Here is a 24260-nt window from a genome sequence, read left to right as displayed (position 1 = left end):
TACGAGTCCCTTTTACTGCTCACATAAAATAGTTCACTTCTGATCATTAAATGTGCGGAGATTTTTCCCACACTAAGCAATTCTCTGCGACACCAGCTGGGTGTCCTACAATTTAATTAAATTCGGACACTATCTACCTAGGGATTTACCTACCTGGAGATAGTGTCAGATCCCAAGGGCTCAGTCCCACAAGACTGCCCCACCTGCTGGCGCAGGTACACACTCCAGACACCAGTTACAAGCCCGGGTAATCACCTGTGCTTCTGACCGCCCTGCTATGGAATGAAGATTCCCCCCACACCGCCTCGGGTTTGATTAATTTGCTAGAGCAGCTCATGGAATTCAGGGGGACACACATCCAAGCCCCGGAGCATCTGTCCCTGTGGAGCTGGGGTGTACCACCCTCCATGTGTGGGTTTATTCACCCACCTGGAAGCTTTCCAAACCCCTTACTTTGGAGATTTTTATGGAGGCTTCCTTACATATGCATGATCAATTATTAACTCCACTTCCAGCCCCCCTCCCTTCTCTGGAGAATGGGGGTTGGGGTGGGGCTGAAAATTCAAAGCTTCTAATCATGACTTGGTATTTCTGGTGACCAGCCCTCATCCAGGAGCCACCAGAGTTGCTACATTAGAACAAAAGATGCTCCTAGGTCTCTTATCACTTAGGAATTTATAAGGGTTTTAGGGGTCCTGTGACAAAACAGAACAAAACAAAAAACAAGGGCAGAGATCAATATATATGTATTTTCTATAATCTCACAATGATCTATATCTCAATCAGGATGTGCACTACATACATTTGTCAAAACTCATGGAACTATAAAATTGAGATCTTTATATTTCACTGTGCAGTAGATTGTGCTAAAATTAAGGAAAAAGAAAAAAAAATACCCTTTAATCACTAGGACAGAAAATCACCCTTATCTTATTACCTTAAGTTATGTTCAACTGCATCAACCAACAAAGTCCAACTGAACACTCTCCATAAACTAGAATAATATTAGTATAAGTTGCTTAAATTTTCTATTATCTGATAATTTAGAGAAATAAAACTTGCAAGATACATACAAAGCTTTTCCCCTCTCATATTTTCCTTTTGCTCAGCTCTGGCCAATGGGTCCCACCCTAATTCCTGATGTGGTCTGGGGTATCTAGCTCAATGGCTGAAGTTTGAGTCACCTCCCACTGGAAATAATTCAGTTCCTTATACACCTTCAAAGATGAAATAAGTCTATGCTAATGTTAACAGAGGGAAGAGGGCCTTGTCTCCCCTGGTAGCTAGTTGGGGTGGATTCCTTGCAATATCCTGAGAAAAAAAGAATTTTCTGAGACTTGCACTGGAGATTGAGTGATTTTTATTTGTGTGGCTTTAAATCCCTGAGTTTCCAATGTCCCATTTCCCTTAGTCCAGTCATCAAAGAAGTATAGCTGGGGCTTCAGTAGAGCTAAAATCAGAGGCAGTGTCCAGAGTTTCCTTTCCATGTAGAAGCCAGGTCCAGTCCAGCATCAGACTAGTTTAGCTTGTGTGTCCTCACTGAAACCCATTATTAGTCCATTGCTTGTGGGGTCCACATGTCTGAGGACCATATGGGCAGATGTAAGAGAGCCAAGAGTCACAGGAGTCAGGAGCCAGGCACACCAAGAGCAACAAGAGAGAAAATTCCTCTGTTCAGGAGATTATGTATTCTCCAATTTTTGCGTACTTACAGTGTCCATGCCTACTTTGGTCAATCCATGGCTCCCCAGGCTTTACTGATAGGCAAGTACCTTCCCAATGTCACCACAGCTTCACAGGTAATGCATCTATCTTCCCTTTGTTGGGTCCCTTCCCCCAGTGTTTTGTAGGGAATAGGCCAGTGGTTCCCAGAAGAGTGCAAAGTTACAGCTTCCTGGCTGGCGAGCTACTGGCACACAGATTCGTGCGCAGGGCTGCTAGTTATTAATAACTAGATATGACAAATCATCTAGTTCAATCTTCTTTTTTAAATAGCTACCTGCACACAGATTCGTGCGCACGGCTGCAAGTTATTAATAACTAGATAATGACAAATCATCTAGTTCAATCTTCTTTTTTAAAGCCTATAATGTCTGGCCTTCCCTTTTCTTCTTTTCTATCCTATATAATAAAGAGGGAATATCCAAATGGTCGTTAAGCCTCAAAGTGTAACGACCTACCGAGTTAATAAAACCCAGGAAGGAAATAACTTGCCCAAGACCATACAGCTCTTAGTAGCCAGGTCTGACTTCTACTCTAGTGCTATTTTACCAAGATTTCCTGGTGAAATATCCGGAGTCCAAGAGCTTTAGAAATCTCAATCAAATAAATCTCATTTCTCATGCAGTAGAGATCCAGATCAGTCACCTGTTAAATTTCATGGTCAAACGCGGTGGATTAGATAAGGCCTCTATTATAAAGGTTCTGGACAAGGATTAATTACAATGGTATCACTAACATTATTATATTTCCATTGTTTCCATTTCAGGAGCTAAGTGAACAAAGCAGTGAATTACAGCCACCATCCCACATCTATAAGATGTTAAAAGTGTTAAATTCCAGAGGCTAACACCACAGTGCATAAAAGAACTTTATACAATAATTGTCTCCCCAGCAAGCAGAAGCCAAACCATGCTGCCCTCTAGACCTGGATGCTATTATTATCTGTAGAGAAGAACAGAGATAGTGCCTATAGGAAGAAAGACATAGATAGAGAAAAGGGAGGAGAACAAGGGGGAAAGGCATTTTAATTTAGGTTCACACCAATTATCAAAACTCTATCAACAGTGAATTTAAAATGCTTTTGGGGGAAGTTTCCGATAAGTAGGTTAACTATAAAAATATTACCAAAACTATGCAGACTGCCTCCTCCAAGCAGAATGTCTCCAGAAACACTATTTTTTCTGACTCACTTTAGAAACTTTAGCTGCAGGCAACTCTAGCCCTCGGGTCTTCCCAGGGCCTTCTTATTTTCTTTAGCATACTTAATAAATATTTAAACAACACCTTTTTTTTAAACCTTTCTCTTTAGTGTCTGCATTCCTATAAGGTACTCCTGATACCTTAATCCTGAATTGCATAAGACTGCTGGTCTAGCACAGTCTTTCTCCCTGTGAACATTTATAACAGAAAGCTCTGCAAGCTACGCCCATGGCTTTGCATTTCCTGGGAAAAGAGGGAGAAAGGAAAAGCAAATGTTCCATTCACTGGTGTCCAAAAGGCCCAACCGAAGCCACTCCTCGGGATCTCTGCTTATTCCAAGGCAAGCACGCTTGGCCCAGAGGGGCCGCTCTCCCTCCCCTAACCAGATGGGATGTAGATTCCCAGGGTCCACCAAGCTGCAGCTGTGTTTGCAGCTTGAGGTACCTGCCAGGACCTACCGGTGAACCAGCCTCTATCCCAAAGCTTGCCTCTCTTGACTAAAAGTGTGTCAATTAGCTGTGCAGCTGCCTCTGCAGCTTGGGGCTCCCAAGGGACCCTTCATCACACCCACTCAACTCTACCCCAATACCCAGGTGCTTGGAACTCTGCAATCAAAGATTCATGGTTTTGGAGAAATCATTACTTCACTGGGCATTTTTAAAATCAACATCTCCCGGAAAAGAACAAGCTTCCTCTCTCACTCCTACCTTAGCATTGTCCTGTCTGGCAGGTGATTTTCTCTGGCGCAAGTGACCTCAGCTTGAAGAGGTCACAAGCTACCTGCTTGGAAAGGAGAGTGTCTCCTAAGGAGGTAGAAGAAAGGTGGACTTTACCGCTGGGCACAGATTCCCCCTCACACCCAGGAACAAGCACCTATTCCTTTCGTAGATGAAGCTGGATCAGCATAAGGTAAAGATGACTCCTGGTTCTCTCAGTCTAGGCCTAGGTTTGAGCTCTCCCTCCTGATGGGGAGGGCTTAGTTCTAGAAAAACAAGGGACTTCAAAGGGCAAATTTCCAAGCTTATTCCCCAAGTTTAATCTTTTTTTTTTCTGATGCTTTCTAACTAAAGTGCTAACAAACCTTATTTTCATATTGATTTACTTGGCCAAGCTTATTCCCCAAGTTTAATCTTTTTTTTTTCTTCTGATGCTTTCTAACTAAAGTGCCAACAAACCTTATTTTCATATTGAGTTACTTGGCAGGAAGTTCATTATTAACCCTGATAAGCTTGAAATTCAAGGAAAAAAATCTCTTTCATCCTTTTTTAAAATATATTTTTATTGCTTTCAGAGAGGAAAGGAGAGGGAGAGAGAGAGATAGAAACATCAATGATGAGAAGAATCGTTGATTGGCTACTGGTAGCCCCACACTGGGGATTGAGACCATAGCCTAGGCATGTGCCTGAACCGGAATCGAACTGTGACCTCCTGGTTCATAAGTTGACGCTCAATCACTGAGCCATGCTGGCCAGGAATGTCTCTTCCATTATTGATTTAAAAAAAATACCAGCACTTACTGGGGCTGAAATTATTCTTAATTCCTGAAAGCAAAAGGCCTGGCCACAGTATGACTGAGTATCTGATTAAGGTGCGTAGAGATGATACTAAGGGTACAGGAAGCAGTGCAGATGTCCACATGGCAGGCTGGGAAAAAAAGACCTTGTCTGAAACTCTGCAACTCCTTAGTCTCAGGACCATTCAGACCTTTTGGAAGAGGAAAGGTGAGTTTTTGATAAGTCTGTCCTATTAAATAAATGAGCATAGCTCACACAGACACCATTATTATTCTCTACATTTTCTGATGTAAAGGAAATCTTTGTAAAACTTGATATGTATGTCAGCTACATTTTTCCTATTTTAAAACTCAGAGGATTGGCCACTGAATTAACCTATGTGAGTGTAGGCAAAGGAGTAGCCTGGGTAACAACTGCGAGGCTTTGACTGTCAGGTAAGGATATTGTGCTGATTGGTGAGTGTTTTTCTGGGTTCCTCAGAGTTAAACTCACTCTCTCTCTTTAAAAGAATATATTTTTATTGATTTCAGAGAGGAAGGAAGAGGGAGAAAAAGATAGAAACATCAATGATGAGAGAGAATCATTGATTGGCTGCCTCCTGCATGCCCCACTCTGGGGATACAGCCCACAACCCAGGCCTGTGCCCTGATTGGGAATCAAACTGTGACCTCCTGGTTCTTAGGTCGAGGCTCAACCACTGAGCCATGCCGGCTGGGCTAAACTCTCTTTTAATATCTGCTCTAGTTGCACCAGCCTAGTTCTGTCCATAATTCCTGTGCTGTTGCTCTGATAGTCACACAGATCTGTGGGAGTTTTCTGTGATGTTTTCTTGGTCTCCCTTCCACATTATATTGCTAATCAGTTCCAAAATCCTTCAAGATTTTTTTTCCCTAACAAGAAATGTTTACCTTGACAACTACATTTGCAGGCTATGTCTCCCAAAATAGATTTATGAAGAAGAAAAACAGAAAGATAAAGGGTAGCGAAGGACTTCTTACCCAGCTGAAGATATTTTATTTAATTTATTTTTAATTCTTTATTGTTTAAAGTATTACATACAGTATTACATATGCTCCTTTCCCCCCCATTGGCCACCCCTACCCCCAGCCCATGCTCCCACCGCCCCTCCTAGTGTCTGTGTCCATTGGCTATGCTTACTAGTATATGCATGCATACAAGTCCTTTGGTTGATCATTTACTCCCCACCTCAACCCTCCCCTGCCTTCCCTCTGAGGATTGATGGGCTGTTTGATGCTTTTACTGAAGATATTTTTAAATGTCAAAACACAAGGGACACACTGCTAGAGAAGGAAGCCAGGGAGAAATATGAGGGGGCTTAGTGGGAGGCCACAGAGGATCATGACCGTGGTGGTACAGGACCAGGATCTGACACCGAAGGCGAATCCTGAGCTTTCCATTCTGAAAATGACGATAATAGAAACCTTCCCCGTTTTGTCAGAATGCATTAATAATATTCTAATGATTAGATGAACCATTGAATGCATTGGGACCATTATTAGTCTTTGCAATCATAATCCTTTTTTTTGGTCTGTATGTTTCTTGTCTGTCTAGAATAAATATTTTAATTTGAAATTTATTCCATCTTTTTACTAAGAGGTTATGAGAAATAATCTTACATTTCCAAACTTATTCTGTATAATTCTCTCACTGGTCTTCCTGCACTCAGAGGGCAGCAATAATAAAAAGTAAAATATCTGAGTATGTAGGATAGTTTCTGAAACAGCAGCCCTAACCACACCACTCTCCTGCTCAAAAACCTTCCATATGGCTCAGCTTTCCCTTCTGGCTTTTTCTTTTATATCTGAACTAAGTGACTTCATGGTTTCCCAAGTTTACTCCTCCCACCAACCTATTTCAAAGTCATCTGTCAACATCTGTTAATTCTGTCCGGTCCATCCCTACACACTTCTTGATTCCTTCTCCTTGGTGTAAACTCTCCCTCTTTCTATCCGCTTAGAAAATGTGCTGGTGTGTGTGTGTGTGTGTGTGTGTGTGTGTGTGTGTGTGTGCGCGCGTGTGTGTGCGCGCGCACGTGTGTCTCTGTGTGTGTGCATGCATTTCATTCATTTTACCTTAAAAATTATTTTTAGCCTTAGCTGGTTTGGTTCAGTGGATTGAGCATCAGACCTCAGACTGAAGGGTCCTGGGTTTGATTCCTGCCAAGGGTACATACCTCAGTTGCAGGCCCTTTGTCAAAGCTGTTCTTTGCAAATACCATCTCCCATTCGGTAGGTTGCCTTTTTGTTTTGTTGGTGATTTCGTTGGCTGTGCAGAAGTTTTTTTAGTGTGATATAACCCCATTCATTTATTTTTGCCTTTACTTTCCTTACCTTTGGGATCAAATTCATTCTTCTTTAAGACCAGGCCCAGGAGTTTAGTGCCTACGTTTTCTTCTATGTAATTGTTCTGCCTTGTATTGTAAATTATTTGTGCACCAGCTCTGCCTATGTCTGAGTGTAAACATCTTCCCAGAGGAAAGGCAGGCATCTTCATTATCTGATATCCTCAGCAGGCCCCACTACTGTAGGCTGCTCAGCTTTGGTGACACTAAATGCCTGTCTGCTGAGTCCATTTCTCAAATTGTAACAGAATGGGGACCTCATCCCTCTATGTACTTCACTTCAAAATTAAGAATTGTCAAAAAAAAAAAATTAAGAATTGTCAGTTGAGCCAGCACCGGTTTGGCTCAGTGGTAGAGCGTCAGCCTGCGGACTGGAAGGTCCCAGGTTCGATTCCGGTCAAGGGTATCTGATATCCTCAGCAGGCCCCACTACTGTAGGCTGCTCAGCTTTGGTGACACTAAATGCCTGTCTGCTGAGTCCATTTCTCAAATTGTAACCGAATGGGGACCTCATCCCTCTATGTACTCCACTTCAAAATTAAGAATTGTCAGTTGAAAACTTGAAAAGTACATTTAAAAAAGAGAATATTAACCCTGAACAAATGCAGGAAACATCCTGTTATCCATCTCCTTGGTACAGTCACAAACCTGGACCAGCCCAAATCTCACCTTCTAATACTCTGACTTCTCTATACAGAGTAGGACAAAAGGGTTACTGTTGTTTGTATGGAAAATGATACAATAATTAATAAATAATAATACAAAAATGAGCTCTGTTTCATGTACTCACAACTGTAAACCTACTTTGGCCCCACACCTTTCTATTTTAAAGGTGGAGACATACCATTTTAAAACAAAGAATCTGGGACAGGCAGAGAGGACTGAATTTGGGCGTAATGGAAAAGGACTGGTTAAGTTCTCTTTAAGAAGAACTTAACTGAGTTGGAGTTATCCCAGATAGCTATCAGTGCCTTTTATATTCAAGATACCGCCACTGACTATGTTGCTAAATATGTGCACGAGGAAGGCTGAAAAGACCAATGTGACCAGCTGTATTTTCTGCAGTGCATTTGAATGAAGGCTGTTCTTTCCCGAGCAGCTGTAGAGGCTGTTTGCTGAGCTTGTTGCTATTTTTGATTCTGCGTCTTCAAAAAGAAAAGAAAAAAAAAAGGAAGGAAAAGTCACACCATCTCTGGTAACCTTCATGTCTAGCTGCTCTCTGTGCACCTTCCCTGGGCTTGAACTGTACTCAGCCGATACTCCTATGTTTTCTGTTCCCTATTTTCAGTCCAATCTTTTGCAGTTGCTGCTTATGGAATCCACAGTTGCACATTAGCATCACACGTACAGCAGCAAAGAAGTTGCAAACAGTGTTTCAGGAGAGCAGGTTCACTGGCTGAATTCCAAGGCTTCATTTTTGTTTTTTATTTTTTTGTTCCCATCTAGCAGTTTATTAATGGGTATTGGCTCCTGGGTAACAATGGTGAAGCCGCCCTAAATGATGCATGTGAAGTCTGAAGTGGATGCAAACCTCTCAGCCGCAGGGATTTAAACCCTGGCACCTGTCAGCACTTAGACCTTCTGCTGCTTAACTCCTCACGTCATCACAGCCCCTCCGCCCGCATGGCCACCATCTTTATTGGTGTCGGTCATCTGCTTATTGCACGTCTTGACTCCCAGGAACACAGTTTGAATACTCCTTCGGGATCTTAATTGGTGAAGGAAATCTCTGACTTTATGTAGATCAGTGGTTCTCAACCTTCTGGCCCTTTAAATACAGTTCCTCATGTTGTGACCCAACCATAAAATTATTTTTGTTGCTACTTCATAACTGTAATGTTGCTACTGTTATGAATCGTAATGTAAATATCTGACATGCAGGATGGTCTTAGGCGACCCCTGTGAAAGGGTCGTTCAACCTCCAAAGGGGTCATGACCCATAGGTTGAGAACCGCTGATGTAGATGGACACGTAACATCTATTTCCCATCGGGTTACTCTCCCTTATTGCATGAGTGATCAACAGAATGCAATGTCTTGCAAAATCCTCCAGGCTCTAGACATTTATGCCTCTAGCCTACATTCATTGACATTAAAGGCCATATACTCCTACCCACCAGGTCCTCCTGTATCACTAGAGTACTTTGTTCATGGGAGTCCATTACCCATTAGTTAGGCAGCTCAACTGCTCCCTGCTGTGACCTTCACATACAGCTTCAATGTTCTTCTCATCTATCAGGGACATCCTCAGGTAAAGTAAGAACTCTCTAATATTTCCCTCTAAACAGGATTCAATAGAAACCATTATACAGTTTATAAACTGTCCAAGGTCTAGCTGATGGGAACACACAAGACCCTCCAAAGTCAATCTTGGTTCTTCTCCTCCTCATGGTGAGAGGCATGGTGCTGGACTTCCTCACTGGGCTTTGCCCCTTGTGAGCTTGTGTCCTGTGGAAGCGATGCACCTTCTCTCACCTTCAGTTAAATTATCCGTACAATCAGGGTAATAGTAGTAGTTACATCATAGGGTTGCTATCACAAATAAATGATTTTCTATACGTGCAAACTATACTGACATATGTAAGTTAATGAAGCTATGGGAAATTCTCATTCATATAAACAACCTCGTGTATCACTTATAAAATCGATAAAATCGATAAAATCCATAGTTTATAGAATGTTTTAATTGTCCAGGATCTTGCCATCACTGGAGAGTTGACAAATGAATTGTTTAGACAGTTTTTTAATGATCCTCTCTTCTTTCTTGTGATCATAATAAGGATTTGAAAGCCTTATCTTTCTTTGGCAATTTGAAGGTCGTGGGACAAAATATGTAGAATATTTAGGCCTCCCCTTCTACCAATTATTTAAATTATTAGAGGCAGACTGTCTAACTTTTGGAACCAGTTTCTATAGTACAATAGTCTTTACTAAAATACTAGCATGCAGAAAGCCATACATTTTAATCAAATTTCAGTGAGCATTTTTAAATATGCTTGAGTCTACTATTTTCTTCATGTGCTTTGTCATAAGTCAAATCAATGAATTACATGTCAGCATTTCTCCTTGGAATGGTGGTAGAAAAGTATGTTCCTTATATTTTATGAACATAAATCAACTAGACTGTTATGATCACTTAGATAAAACACACACACACACACAAAAACAACACTCAAAACACACACACACACACACACACACACAAAAACAACACTCAGGTTTATTAAATGCCAGAACTCTGAAATAAATAAGAATGAGCTGATTTTGTACAAGCGAAAGAAATGCTACAACACAATTTTTTGGGATTAGTATTGGTGTTTATATTCATAGGAAGTTATAGATTAGAAGGGCTGCATAGACAACTTACAACAATCTTATAATTTTATCTATAAAGTACCTAACATTCAAAGAGGTGAAGATCACAAAGCTTTTGACCCAGTTCACTGACCTTCACATTGCATGGCTTAAGTCAGAAAGTAGCCCTCAAATAACTAGTTCGAAGGATTCAAAATTGAAATCTGGTACTGATATGTATTTACCAAAATCTCTAATATATTCAGTGAGTAAATACAGTCCCAAGCCTAAAAATGATGAAGTAAATTATCTTCATTAAGTCTGATTTACTCAGAAATCTGTTTTTTGTTTTTGGGTTTTTTGTTTTTCAGAAAAACATAAAATCTCACATGACTGCCCGTTTACCTAGCCAGAGCATCAAGATCTATATCATTAGGTTATAGAAACATTCTTTAATAGCATTTCACACTGGGAGAAGAAGCAAAATCTAAAATGTAGAAATTGGTCTTCTATTGCTTCACGTTGTTAATTTAGTGGGATTCAGTAAACTGCTGTTTAGACTGTACTTTAACTGAGATCAAAACTCACCTTTAGAGTTTTGAGAATTGTCCTCAAGATGCCCACTATCACCTATGAATAACTTTCTAAAATGGCTTGAAAGCTTTATGTTATGGTTTTTGGTGCAGGGTATGGAGATAGTAATAAATACCTCCCCAGCAGTGTTTCTCTACAAGCCTCAGGCCAGCAGTAAGAATAAAAACACAGAGAATCTTTATATCTGAATGTTTAGCATATCAAAATGTTTTGTCACTTGAGTATTTTCCCCCAATAGCTTATGACTGTTTTCTTTTTTAAAGTAGAAATTAGAGGAATGTTCAGGGAGAAAACACAGCTCCATCTTTGCAATAGGTCTGTACACAAATTTGTATTTTTGTCTTGGAGTGGAACTATCTTGTAAATTGTTTATAATAGTGGAAATATCTCATAAAATATTCTATCTATTGATATATTTCCATCTCAACCTCTAAGCTTTCTAGTTTTCTTCACTATGCTAAAGATTCTTTTGATTGCAAGAGATAGACTCTCAATTAAAATGAGCTCAACTCAAAACTCAAAAAAGGAAATATTTTTGTTTGGGTTCCTAGGCAACCTAGAGGTGGATTTGGCCTTGGGCAAGGCTGGATCTAGGAATAAAAGTAATATGATCAGGTTTTCTCTCTTTCTCCCTCTCTCCCTCTCTCAGCTTTCTCATAATTTCTTCTGATTATTTCCTATTGAAGATGTGCTTTCTCTATTTTGCCAGCGTAGAAGGCAAGACAGAACCTTAGGTTTACAATTTTCCAACATCTCTACTTAGCATCATTTGAATAAAGAGACTTCACCTCTTCCCAGTCCAAATGTCATTCCAGGGAATGGACTCTGATTGACCTTCCTGAGTCAGCTCCCCAATCAAAGATTAATAACTGTTGCCTAAGAGATGGGTTACTGTTGTAGGCCCAGCCTGGGTCACATGCCCACCCTTCAGCTAGAGATTGAGATTGGGACACAGTATATGATAGCTCCATCAGAACCTTGAGGAATGGGAAGGAGTTCGGCAAACAAAGGGGGTGCTATAAACAGAAGGAAAGGGGATGGGAGAATATGCTAGTCAAGCCCAAAATGATAGCTACTATGGTTTGTCATGCTTGGCTTTAGCTTTTCAGCAGGGATAATTTAAAGGCAAGATACATGACTCAAAAAGGCATGATTTGGTCCTACTGATGACTGAGAAAATACCACCACTTCTGCAGCCTCAGGGGTGTTCATAGCCATTGTCCTTTGCAAGAGCCTTCCTCTCCGCCATGAGTAAGGGTGGGTCCAGCTTTCCTGCCCAGGGACAGAAGTAGACCTCTGAGGTGTGGATAAGACAGAATGGCTATCAATAAACAGGTCACATCGTTACTAGAGCTCAGGCTTTGGTGTAAGAGAAGATAAAGGCCCTAACTGGTTTGGCTCAGTGGATAGAGCGTCAGCCTGTGGACTGAAGGGTCCCAGGTTTGATTTTGGTCAAGGGCATGTACCCTGGTTGTGGGCACATCCCCAGTAGGGGGTGTGCAGAAAGCAGCTGATGGATGTTTCTAACACTCTATCCCTCTCCCTTCCTCTCTGTAAAAAAATCAATAAAACATATTGAGAGAGAGAGAGAGAGAGAGAGAGAGAGAGAGAGAGAGAAGATAAAGGTTCAAATCCCAGCTTGACAATTCAGTGACCTTGTGACCCGGACTTTTCTGAGCCTCAGTTTCTACTCATTGGGTTACTGTGAAGATTTATGGAAATGATACCCGTAAAGCATGTGAATAAAAGTGTAGATAAGTAAGCTTTTAATAAGCAGCAGTCAGCATTATTGTCAAGGATATTGTTTGAGAGAGAGAAGATAAAGGTTCAAATCCCAGCTTGACAATTCAGTGACCTTGTGACCCGGACTTTTCTGAGCCTCAGTTTCTACTCATTGGGTTACTGTGAAGATTTATGGAAATGATACCCGTAAAGCATGTGAATAAAAGTGTAGATAAGTAAGCTTTTAATAAGCAGCAGTCAGCATTATTATCAAGGATATTGTTTTTGTTGTTGTTATTTTCCTACCTCACTTCTCAAGCTGTGAATGAACTGTAGCAATTTGGAACGTGGAAGTCTCTTGACTCAAGAGCCCGATGTTACATTGGTATATACATGGTTGTATAAGCACACAACGCTCTCTCATACAGAGCTTTGTATTTTCTCATTTAGTCTTCAGAGCCCCCTCTGAGTAGAGGTTGTTAATACCCAGTTTTCCGGCGAGGAAGATGAAGGTTAATGGGATTGTGATTGTATCAGGTGACACAACTGGTCGTCACAGAGATGGGATTCAGATGTAGGTTTTCGAGTCCAGATTCTGTTCTCTATTAATTATAAGACCTATTTTTCTGAAAACCCAGCATGTGCCTCAATATGGCCTTGCTAATCAGATGGCACAGTGGCCTGAGGAGACCCTGAGAATTCTCATTAGCTCACCAAGATTTTTAACATTTTGCCAGGGATTGTCTCAGAAGGTGATAATAGCTGGCAAGCTGTGACCTGTTGGAGAGAAAAGAGGAGAGAAACGTTTTTGTTTTGTTTTGTTTTTTTTAAAAAAGAAGAGAAGATGAGTGAAAGAAAGAAAAGGATGAAGGTTGGGTGAGGACAACTAAAGTCTGCCTGATTAAACTTATTCCACCTTCTGATGAAAGAAAATAATTTATTCTTGCCCAAAGACAACAATGATTAGTTAGAAAGTCTAAGAAAGGAGAAGTGATAATGTCATTTTAAGAGCAACTTGAATTAAGTTTTCTCTCTGAATATTTCATATTTTTAAACTTCAGAAAATGATATTCTTAGGGATTCCTATAAATTCAAATTTATTTTGATAATTTCATTTACTGTTATTTAGTTTATTCCCCTTCCCATACAAAATCCCTAAATTTTAACTTATAGATCTTATTACTCACAATTTCACCTTATAAAACATTCTTAATTCAATATTGACACCGGGATTTAATTCTTAATTATTACTCTAAACCCAAATTTTGAATTCTCGTAGTTTTCTGATAGTCCTATCTTCTTTTAGGGAATGTCTTGACAATCTCTTGAAGAGAACAGAAAAGACATACAGATGAGACATACAGTACACACCTGAGCTTTGAAAAATGTCAACAGCCACATCTATGAGAGGAAATCACAAACCTGTCATCTGGGCTCTTTTAAAAATTTATTAGTTTTTTTTTTATTTTGATTTTTAGTCACCCTCTTCCCTACGTGCACAGGCAAAACCCAGAGAATATAAATGAGAGAACAAAAATAATGTTATATAGCTTTCAGTCATTCATTTCATCAAATAATATTGTGCTGAAAAGAGAATGCAAGGCTTATATATATTATCTCTGAAGTGGGGCAATAGATATAAGTGGGGAGAGGAGGTATTGGCATACATATTGCTTTTCTTATAACAAATTCTTTCTTATTCAATTTATTGGGGTGACATTGGTTAGCAAAACCATACAGGTTTCAAGTGTGCAACTCAATAAAACATCACCTGCACTGCATCACGCACCCATCGCCCCAAGCAGTCTCCTTTCCCATTTTTCCCCCTTTGTCCACCTCCACCTACCCCGCCTTTCCTCAGGCTATCACTGCACTATTGTCTGTGTTTCTGGTATTTTGCATTTGAGACGGTTTTACTTTAGAGTGGAAAGGGATATGGGGAAAGAGCATTTGAGAGAAGGTAACCTTGGGATTACCAGGCATGAGAAAAAGGCATTGCTGGTAGAGGGAATACTGTGAGCAAATGGATACACAACAGGAAGGCAAGAGGGAGCAGCCTGGCTTGCCTGGAACACAGGGACAAAGAGGAAGAAATGGGGCTGGAAATTCATTGGAAATAAGATCATGGAGGGCCTCTAGTGTCAGGCTGAGGACTTTGGATACAATACACCTCATGCGGTAATAAATTTCCAAGAAGCAGAAAGATTCAAATTTGTAACACACATTTTAGATAGTGAGAGTTTCTATTACTTTAACATCTTAAAATATATAGGCTGTATCAGTCTTCTTGAGCTGCTATAACAAAATATCACAAACTATTGGTTTAAACAACAGACATTTATTTTTCACAGTTCTGGAGGCTGGGAAGCCTAAGATTGGGGGCTAGCTGATGCAATTACAGATGAGGGCTTTCTTCAGGTTTGTAGATGGATGCCCTCTCACTGTGTTCTCACATGGTCTTTCTTCAATTCCTGTGCATGGAGAGAGGAAAAGAAGAGAGGGGGAGAAAGAGAGAGAGAGAGAGAGAGAGAGTGAGAGAGAGATCGATCTCTGGTGTCTCTTCTTATAAGGGCACTAAACCAGGACCCTACCCTCATGAGCTCATCTAACCCTAATTACCTCCCAAAACCCCATCTTCAAATATTGTCACATTGGGGGCTCTGGGATGGACATATTGACATGAATTTTGCAAAGACACAAACATTTAGTCCTTAACACAGGCCAATCCAAATAAAATAAGAAACAATTAATATAAAGATTAGAATGATTGGCTTTAGGATGATGGCCTGCCTGATAAGTGTCTGTGAACTTCCTGAATTGTGACCTTCAGAGGGACCTGGCACTTAAGAAGGCAGAGTTGGGAATAACTTGAGACTCCAACACTGAAGGGGATCTTATTAATCGTGTTGCGTAATTTTATTTTTTCTAGTAGTGCTTGCTACATGAACAAAACATAAAGTGCTGCTCAAACCCCAAATGTTCCTCTTCAGCTCTTCTCCTTGCTCAATGTGGCCCTCAAATCCTCACTGACTACCTCTCTCAACTGCCGTCCAAGAGGTTTATGAGCTGGAAAGAAAGCCAATAGTTCAAAAACTACCTCATTTATAGGAAACATAAAGCAGGGGTTTTCTCTTGTCCTGAAATGTCCACATAATCCATCCAAAAAACGAAATGAATCTCACACCTGGGCTCTTTGCTTTGCTTTTATCTTCATCTCATCCTGGCACAACTTGCTCAAAATCAGAAAATAATCTATATTTGAATGACATACAGGAGGAAAGGGAAGGGACTGAGCAGTTTCCAAACACCCTTGCACCAGATAGTGCATCAGACACTTGATACACATTTTATTGAAAAGCGACAAAAGCCCTTGAGACTGTGTAAATATCTCTACTACACAGATGGGAAAACTGAGGCTCAGAGAGATTCAATGGATTGTCAGAACTCACTCACTGGTAAGTCACAGAGCCCGCTGAGAAGCCAGGTCTCATGTGTCAGCATAGATGTTACCCATACTGCTCCCCACAAACCATAACATTGAAATCTGCAGGATTTTAGTCACCTGAAATAGCTTGACTCTTAACAAGCCTTAGCAAAGCTTTAAATTTCCTCGCAGGTCAGGACGCCAACATACTCACATAAAAATGGAGCCAGCCAGTGTGGCTCTGTGGTTGAGAGTTGACCTATGAACCACGGTTCAATTCTGGCCAGGACATATGCCCAAGATACTGGCTGGATCCCCAGTAGGGACGTGCAGGAGGCAGCCAATCAATGATTCTCTCTCATCATTGATGTTTCCACCTCTCTCTCCCTCTCCCTTGCCCCTTGATATCAATTACAAAAAAATGAATGGAACAAGATTGTTGTGGGAACTTCATCAGGCCCACTGCTTCAGCCCTAGTTATCACTGAGGTGTACTCAACCCTTGTGAGCACATTTTGGCTCCTCCAGGGACCCTAACGTTCTCCAGCTAGGGGCCCCTTTCCCTGTCCTTGGCAGAATGCTTTTGCATGTACATCGGCCATTCTGCAGCCATGCAGTTCAAACCTCAGCTTCCTTTCTCACTATTCTGAACTACATTTCAAAGAAAGTGTATATTTTCCCTGCATTTTTAACAGCTATTTTCATTATTCCTCAGTTAGTACCTGCCATTCACAAGCCAACTGATATCTTCAAAGAGCCAGATATTTATGCCTGCTGTAGAATTTTAGACCAAACAAATATTTGTATAAAATAAAATTAAATTTAAAAGTTCTCCACAAGAATCCTAAATCTTTCCCTTCTCTTCTCATGACAGCTAATACACCTGGGAGCAAAAAGCGGGTTTTCAGAGGGTATCTATTGCCTGTGTGGCTTGGAGAAAGTCATAGACAGCAGGCAATGATTTTTTTCCTGGTGTGTAGGATGAATACCAGAAATAGCAATTTAGTTCATCTTCAGGGCATGAGCAGGATGGTTGGGTTTCAGGTGAAGTGGGGATTCATTCTTGCAATTAGTGAGCATATTTGCTAACTGCCTCTTGAATTCGTTGGGCTATACCCAAGGCAAGCACGTTTGGATTTTTTTCTCCCCACACAGATGATTAATGGAGTATGACGCTTCCTTGTTATGAAGCTCTACCAGCGAATCTGCTTTGATTTTGTCCGCACTTATTCTCCGTGTGCTTCTCTTTTTTCAAGTAAATTCTCATTTTATTTCCCAGATTCTTCATGTGAATTATAAGGGTATCATAATTATTTATGAAGAATGTCAAAACAACACATTAATAACATGGTAGAGTTTGAAGCTCTTTAATATGTAATCCATTCATGGGCAATATTAAGTACTTTACTAGGCTGATGTGTAAGTAAAGAACAAATGGAGAGTCACGCTGTGAGTTTGTTGTCTGTGTATATTTTCGATAAACTCAAGCTAGCGCATACTTAACTTTTTTATCTAAGACTTTGTCCTTATACCTAGAAGCTGATCATCCATGTAGCTTTTAATAAGATGAGATGAGTAACGACCATATGTGCACACACTTTTTTTTTCTCCAAAAATTCTTTACTATATCTATATAGATAAATAGAGCAATGCATTACATTAATAATGTTAATAGCTGAACTGGACATTTGTTGGGAGGCCTCTCCTCCTCTTCTTTCCATAAATTCCCTGTGTCATTTGAATAGGATTGCCCTCATGCCCCAGGGAAGAAGTCAGCCTTGGCTGGCTCAATCATGCTCCATTCATCCAGGATTGGTTATGGATGAACACGTGCTGCAATTTGGGCCAATGAGACTGCGATGCTCACTGAGGGGCCTCTGGAAAAGAAGCAACCTTTCTTTTGGGGGAGCTATCAGAAAAGAGAGAGTTTCTTTCTCTGCATAGCATGCTATGGGTTTAAGGTCTGAACTGCTGCAGCTTCGATACTATCAGGAGGGGAGTGGGCCTGGAGATGATGAACACACAGAGGGGAAGCCAATGCTGAGAGAACTTCAAAGAAAGCCTGCACTTAGCAACCTGGTACCTCTGGATCAAGCCTCTCCTGAAGCTAGGTCTATTATGATTTTATTGTTGTTGTTTTAATCCTTACCCCAGGGTATTTTTTCCATTGATTTTTAGAGAGAGTGGAATGGAGGGAGGAAGGGAGAAAGAGAGAGAGAGAGAGAGAGAGAGAGAGAGAGAGAGAGAGAGAGAAACATCAATGTGACAGAGACACATCAATTGGTTACCACCACACACACCCTGACTGAGGCTGGGGATCGAACCTGCAACTCAGGTACATACCCTTGACCGGGAATCAAACCCACAACCCCTCAGTGTGTGGGCCAACACTCTACTGAATCACACCGGCCAGGGCTCTACCATGATTTATTACATTAATCAGTATATTACCAGGTTTGCTCATACCAGCTTGCATCATGTTTTCTGCTTTTGGCAACCCAAGCATGCTAATGAATGCAACTTCCCAGATATCTAAGGAAGAGTCATACATCTATTTCATTTTAGTTGTAGTTTTCCTAAAGCTCTCTTTGGATCTTTCTATGTCAGAAAAGGTCTTTACTCTTTATTCAAATTTTTAAAAATAATTTAGGCAAATACACTGTGGAGTTCTTCAGCTGCCTCTTACAGAGTTTGAGAGTCTATCATTCAACAAGTGTTCATTGAACATGTGGTATGTGACAACCACCCTCTTCAAAAATAGCATCTCCATTTTTATGATTTTGCTATTTAACATCCACAGAATATTTATTTTGAAGAAACTATTAGGCAGTTAAATATATGAACTACTGATTTAGCATAACCTTCTCATCTTAAAGATTACAAATTTGAGACTAAAGGAAGTTAAATAATTTGTCCAAGGTTTCACAGTAAATTTAAGGATTAGAAAGAAATTTCTGGTTTTCTGACCTACTTTCTAGTGGCATTTCATTATATTTTACTGCTTCCTCACTTTGATTATTACCATTTTTAAAAATAATTATGATATTATTGTTTTTCTCAGGTTTTAATTATCCAGATCACTTTGGTCTGCAGAAATTGAATTTGAAAGCTAACAAGAACTGACTTTCCTATGAAATTTCTAGCACTTCCTATTTTCAGACAGGCTAGAAATACCCTGTGAACAGCCTTTCTCATAAGATTTGGCATCTGCTTCTTGCTATGATCAGAAATAAGAATTGTAGAGGTTTCAGAAAATTGACTAGAAAAATATACCTGCAGTGTTCTACATATACATGGGAACTTTCAAATATCAGACCCAGATCCTGATATTACCCAAGTTCTCTTGATTTTTCTCTGTAGACCAAATGTTTGTCCTGATTTGTTCTGTGTTCACAGGAGTCATTTGCTTAATACAAAGTTTATGTGTGATAACACTAATTTAAGAATTAAGATGAAAGCTTTTTGTTCATGCACACTCAGGAATCATTATTGACTGGACCATCTTCTATAGCTGTATACTTTTTCCCAACAGAAAGTCACCAGTTCTTCCTGGAAGTGCCTCTCCTTTTTTGTGTGTGTCCTAATAAGTTATAATTCAAGTGGTTCCTCGGAGGATCTAAGTAGACAAATAATGGCATACTATTAGTTCTTCAGAAATATAATTTCTGTAGGGCCTGGTACATATCTTAACTCTGATCCTAGGAGTATAGTCTCATTACTTAGTATCAGTACTCATTACATAAACCACTTTGTTGTGACTAGCTGTGTGCTTGGCCGCATTGCGATGCTTTCATTCATTGTATGTAATGTTAATTCTCTTCTTACCATATTTAATTTTCATGTCTAAATAAACCCTGACTAATCTTATTTTCCATTATGGATAAAGATGCTTTCCTTTAGTAACTATATTGTTTCTTGTGGCCAAGGAGCTGGCCTTTACCACACCTGTCTGTCTAATCAGTGTGCTCATCTATTATGGTTCTACAACATGCAGAATAGCTGTATTTTGACCTTAAAACACATTCTGATATATTGTTTTTTTATTTTGATTAAGGAGTGAGGGTGGCAACTTCCATCTCTAATTTTAGAGATATTCCTTGGAGATTATAGTTCCAGGCCATTAAGAAGGAGAGTATTTTCCAAGTTGTTTATATGAATACTAGTAGAATGTTGGGGACATCAACTGAATGAATAACTAGAAATGATTTATTTGAAAAGGAAAGAAGAGGCACATATAGAAGAATGGGTTATCCACTTTTAACAAAGAAAAAGGCCCCTTCTCTTTCTGCACTTACACTTTCTGCACTTCATATAGATATTTAATATATCTGACTCTGAATAAGTAGGTAGGTATATAGATACTCACATATGTCTGTATATATTTAACTATGAGGCATTATTAGTAAATAAATCACTCTAAAATGTCATCTATTCAGGAAACCATTAGTCAGGAGATTTTAAAATTTATTAGGGTAAAAAGATCTGTAGAGGAATAAAAGTATTTTTGGAATGGCAAGTATTTATTGAGTTAATCTAACAACTTTGATCCTATCATTTAACCATTACTTTGCAAGAAAGTTGCTATCGTTGTTGTTTATCACATTTAGATGATGGGTAGGATGCCACAAGGTATTGAATTTTGTTCATTTGAGTCTTTTCCAACAATATATATTTGAATATATTCACTTTGGACACATAACAGTTTTTATTACTATAACAAAAAATGAACACTACACAAGGTTTTTTAAAAAAATATATATTTTATTGATTTTTTACAGAGAGGAAGGGAGAGAGATAGAGAGCTAGAAACATCGATCAGCTGCCTCCTGCACATCTATTGGGGATGTGCCCGCAACCCAGGTACATGCCCTTGACCGGAATCGAACCTGGGACCTTTCAGTCCGCAGGCCGACGCTCTATCCACTGAGCCAAACCAGTTTCGGCCACAAGGTTTTTTTTATGGTGAACTTATGTCAATAAAATTCTATGGTGTGGGAACCTTCAATGATTTCTTACAATGTGTTGTCAGAACAACAAGCTAAGTTATGCACCTCAATTTTTTTTAAAGCCTCAAAATACAAGTTTATTTCACTCATTGGTTTTACCTGACTTATGTACATCTTTGAAAAGCACAACCATAGACAGATCCCATTTTAAGATTTGCCATGCCCTTTCATGGGTGGCCAAGAGTAGGAAGTTCTACCCTGATACCCCAGGGGACTCTGATTAGCAGCTAGCTGCATGGTTATTGATCCAGTGTTTCTGAGTGAAGATCATGTGTCCTTTTCCACATTCCTCATCTCTTTCAACACCGTTGGAAGCATAACTATCTGAAGATCATGTGTCCTTTTCCACATTCCTCATCTCTTATAGGTCTTTATACTGATGTTTTCAACACCGTTGGAAGCATAACTATCCGCACTGATGACTGGGCAACAACACTTTGGTCTACCAGCCAGCTCCAGGGCTTCAACTAATTTTTATTATCAACAAGATTATTTTCAGGATTCAAGTGCAACACAAGATTCAGGAATCTAAAGCTATGTCTCTCTTCCCTCTGTCGATGCTAAAACCATAGCAGTAACAAGTCTTGACTTTCCTCACCCCAACCCTGGCCAGATCCTCTTTTTCACCGTGAAGTACCTCTTGGACCAGAACTATCACCTATGAAAAAAGCTGTAGAAACCCATTTTCTTGATTCAGAGAACCCAGTCTACTTCCTCCAAGTTTTGAAAGCAAAGAACAAAGTCCAACTGACCTCAGTGTCCTTGGACTTAATGATACCCAGGGCTCAACCAGAATGAGAGTCTCTGTGAATGAAGCGCATGCCAATTTTGGTTATAACTTGTCTATTAAATAACATTTTGTGTTGAATGCATGATGTGACATCTACTCAGTAATTAACTCCAGGGAATTTCAAATTCTTGGGGAGGCTATTATGGGTGGGCAGTTCACACAATATTCACTATGTATCCCTTGCAAGTTTAAGTGAACCAAATTTCTCATTTGAATCTGCCTTCTGAAAATTCTTTCACAATTCTCTCTATTCTTTCTCCTATGTGTAGCAGACAATCAGATGTAACCTTTGTAAATTTAGAAAATAAAAACTGCTTTTGAGTAGAGAAATTATTTTGCTAGGCTTTTTATGCTATTTAATTTAATTATTCACATTCATCCTCTGTACATTTTTAATGTATTTATACAATTCCTTCAGATTTTCCCATTGTTCAAAATAACATCTATATATTTTGGTGGATGCTTTACTAATGTCTGTTTATTATCACCTTAAAAATTGTGTCATGATTTAATTTAGTTCAATTGAATTCAAATTCTCCTGAGATTGTTTAGGTAAAAGACTATCATATTTTTATTCTTCCTGACAAATGGTTTATTATGTTTCCACAATTTATCTATAACATACATTTTGGAAGCAGCAGAAGCACTAAAACATTAAATATCTATTATAATTCTGGCTGAGTGTTGCTGGGTGTTTTTCTTTGCTTTGCTTTTTTTTTTTAAGTGCCACATGAGAGAAAATATGAGAGAAAAGAGAATTATTCCATCATTAGTCATTTTAATTTTTGTTTAGTCATATCTTTTTTATCAGAATAATTAAAAACACTTTAAATCTACATCTAAATTATGAAGAAGCAAAGTTGAAATGTAAAGCCACTGGGTTTTTCAATTACCTCCAGTTTCATTAGACAAACGAGGGAATTTCCATTTCCACTGCCTTCCCTGCTTTCATATTTTCTGAAGTATAAGCATGTGTGAATCACCTCAATTTGCTATCATACTCTTCCTCAAGGAACCCGGGAGCTTAATTAGGAAAAAGAGTTCAGCAGTCTCTGGATCCAGGCCCAGCCCAGTTCTCCCTCAGACTTCAAAGGGCCCTCCTGCTGCCAGAAGATTCATGAGGAGGAGATAGGAGGTGAGCACCAGTCTCTAGGCACTTAAGGATCTGCTCTCTGTGATTCTTTAAAGCCCAGGGAGCCAATCTAGAGGAGGATTAAAGGTAGGGGGTCAAGTGTTGTGGGAAGAATTTGCCCATGTCAATACCAGAAACTTTTATGTTACAACACAAGATTTTGGTGATGGCTCAAATTAGGGTTATATTTTAAGTTAGTGTAGGGTTAGGATTAGGGACTACGGTCAGGGTAGGTTTGGGTTATATTTAGGGTTAGTGTTAGTATTAGGGTTATGATTAATTGTGTTAAGATTAGTGTTGGAATTAGGAAGAAAGTTAGAGTTGAGGTAAAGTTAGAATTAGGGTTAGAGGTAGGTATGAGTTTAAGATAAACAACATTTTTTTTAAAGGATTTCAGTGGACTTATTTTTTCACTAACCATCTTGAGTATATTCCATTTAGATTCATGGTTTCGAAAGTTATCTTGTCTTTACTTTTTGTGAAATTTAATTTTAGATAGTTTAGTAAATATGCTATATCTTTTATGCCTCTTTATTCTTAGAAATTCTACTTGCTCTGCTAATTCTTTAGGAACCCTCACCCAACATTATCTCCCTGCAAAGACATCTCTGATTCCAGGGGTTTAATTATACTTGACCTTGAGTTCTTATTCTATCTTTTATACATATTGCTAATATGTTTTCATACTATATTACTAGCATTTGTACCTGTTTGCCTGGACTAGACTAAAAGCTTTTGAAAAAAATAATTAGTATCTTCTCTACTTTTTATGCTCATCTTCCAGGTGCCAGGATTACTGTATAATATATATATCAACTTACCGTCCATATTGTTGACATTGTCTCTAATTTTAAAAGCATTTTCACAGCCATCACAAAAAGAAAAATAATATCTCAAATATAGTTTTAGTTGAGAAGAGTGAAGCTCAGAGAATGCTGTTCAAAAAAACCACTTTCCCAAAGGTAAGCATTCCAGTCCAGGATGAAATTGTGCCAGTTGGATGTCAAAGTCCAGGCTCACTTAAGGCCCCACTATGCTCACTTCCTGCGGGCAGCGACATAGATCACAGTTTCAGACGCTAGGAAGTGTGCAATCAGTATTTATTGAATTAATGAAGTGATCGATTTTAAAAATTCAGACCACTCCTGGTACTTGAGACTAGGGTCGTAGGTGGTATTTTGGGGGAGGTATAGGGGGAGACCGCAGAGAATTGTCTTCATCCCATTTTTTTTAGGGATACCTGCTATCAACGTGATTTATCACTGTCAATGTTGACTACATTACCCAGCCAAGGAAATGTTTTCCAGTTTCTCCACTGGAACATTTCTTTACTCCCCCTCCCTTCTCAAACTCTATTCTTCAGCAGTGAGTTATTAAAGTGCAGGTCACACTCAAGGTACAGTGGGGCCTTGACTTACGAGTGTCCCGACTAACGAGTTTTTTGAGGTACCAGCTGTCTCTCGCCGATTTTTTGCATTGAGTTGATAGAGTAATTTGAGTTA

At 39.5% G+C, this 24260-nt stretch overlaps 1 protein-coding gene across 4 annotated transcripts in view; it reads left to right on the top strand.

The window, feature by feature from the left end:
• LOC106726970 (lipoxygenase homology domain-containing protein 1-like) overlaps positions 1 to 22360 on the top strand; it is a 107452-nt gene extending 85092 nt beyond the window's left edge. For all 4 annotated transcript variants that reach the window (XR_001363122.1, XR_001363123.1, XR_001363118.1 and 1 more), the window contains one exon: positions 21204 to 22360. The gene's annotated coding sequence lies outside the window, so the exon portion shown is untranslated. The remainder of the gene's footprint in view (positions 1 to 21203) is intronic.
• The last annotated feature ends 1900 nt before the right edge of the window (positions 22361 to 24260 follow it).

The sequence above is a fragment of the Myotis brandtii genome, unplaced genomic scaffold (assembly GCF_000412655.1).
Source record: "Myotis brandtii unplaced genomic scaffold, ASM41265v1 scaffold1102, whole genome shotgun sequence".
Classification (NCBI taxonomy): Eukaryota; Metazoa; Chordata; class Mammalia; order Chiroptera; family Vespertilionidae; genus Myotis; species Myotis brandtii.
The sequence above is the reverse complement of the archived record's forward strand: the minus strand, read 5'-3'. Positions and strand labels throughout refer to the sequence as shown.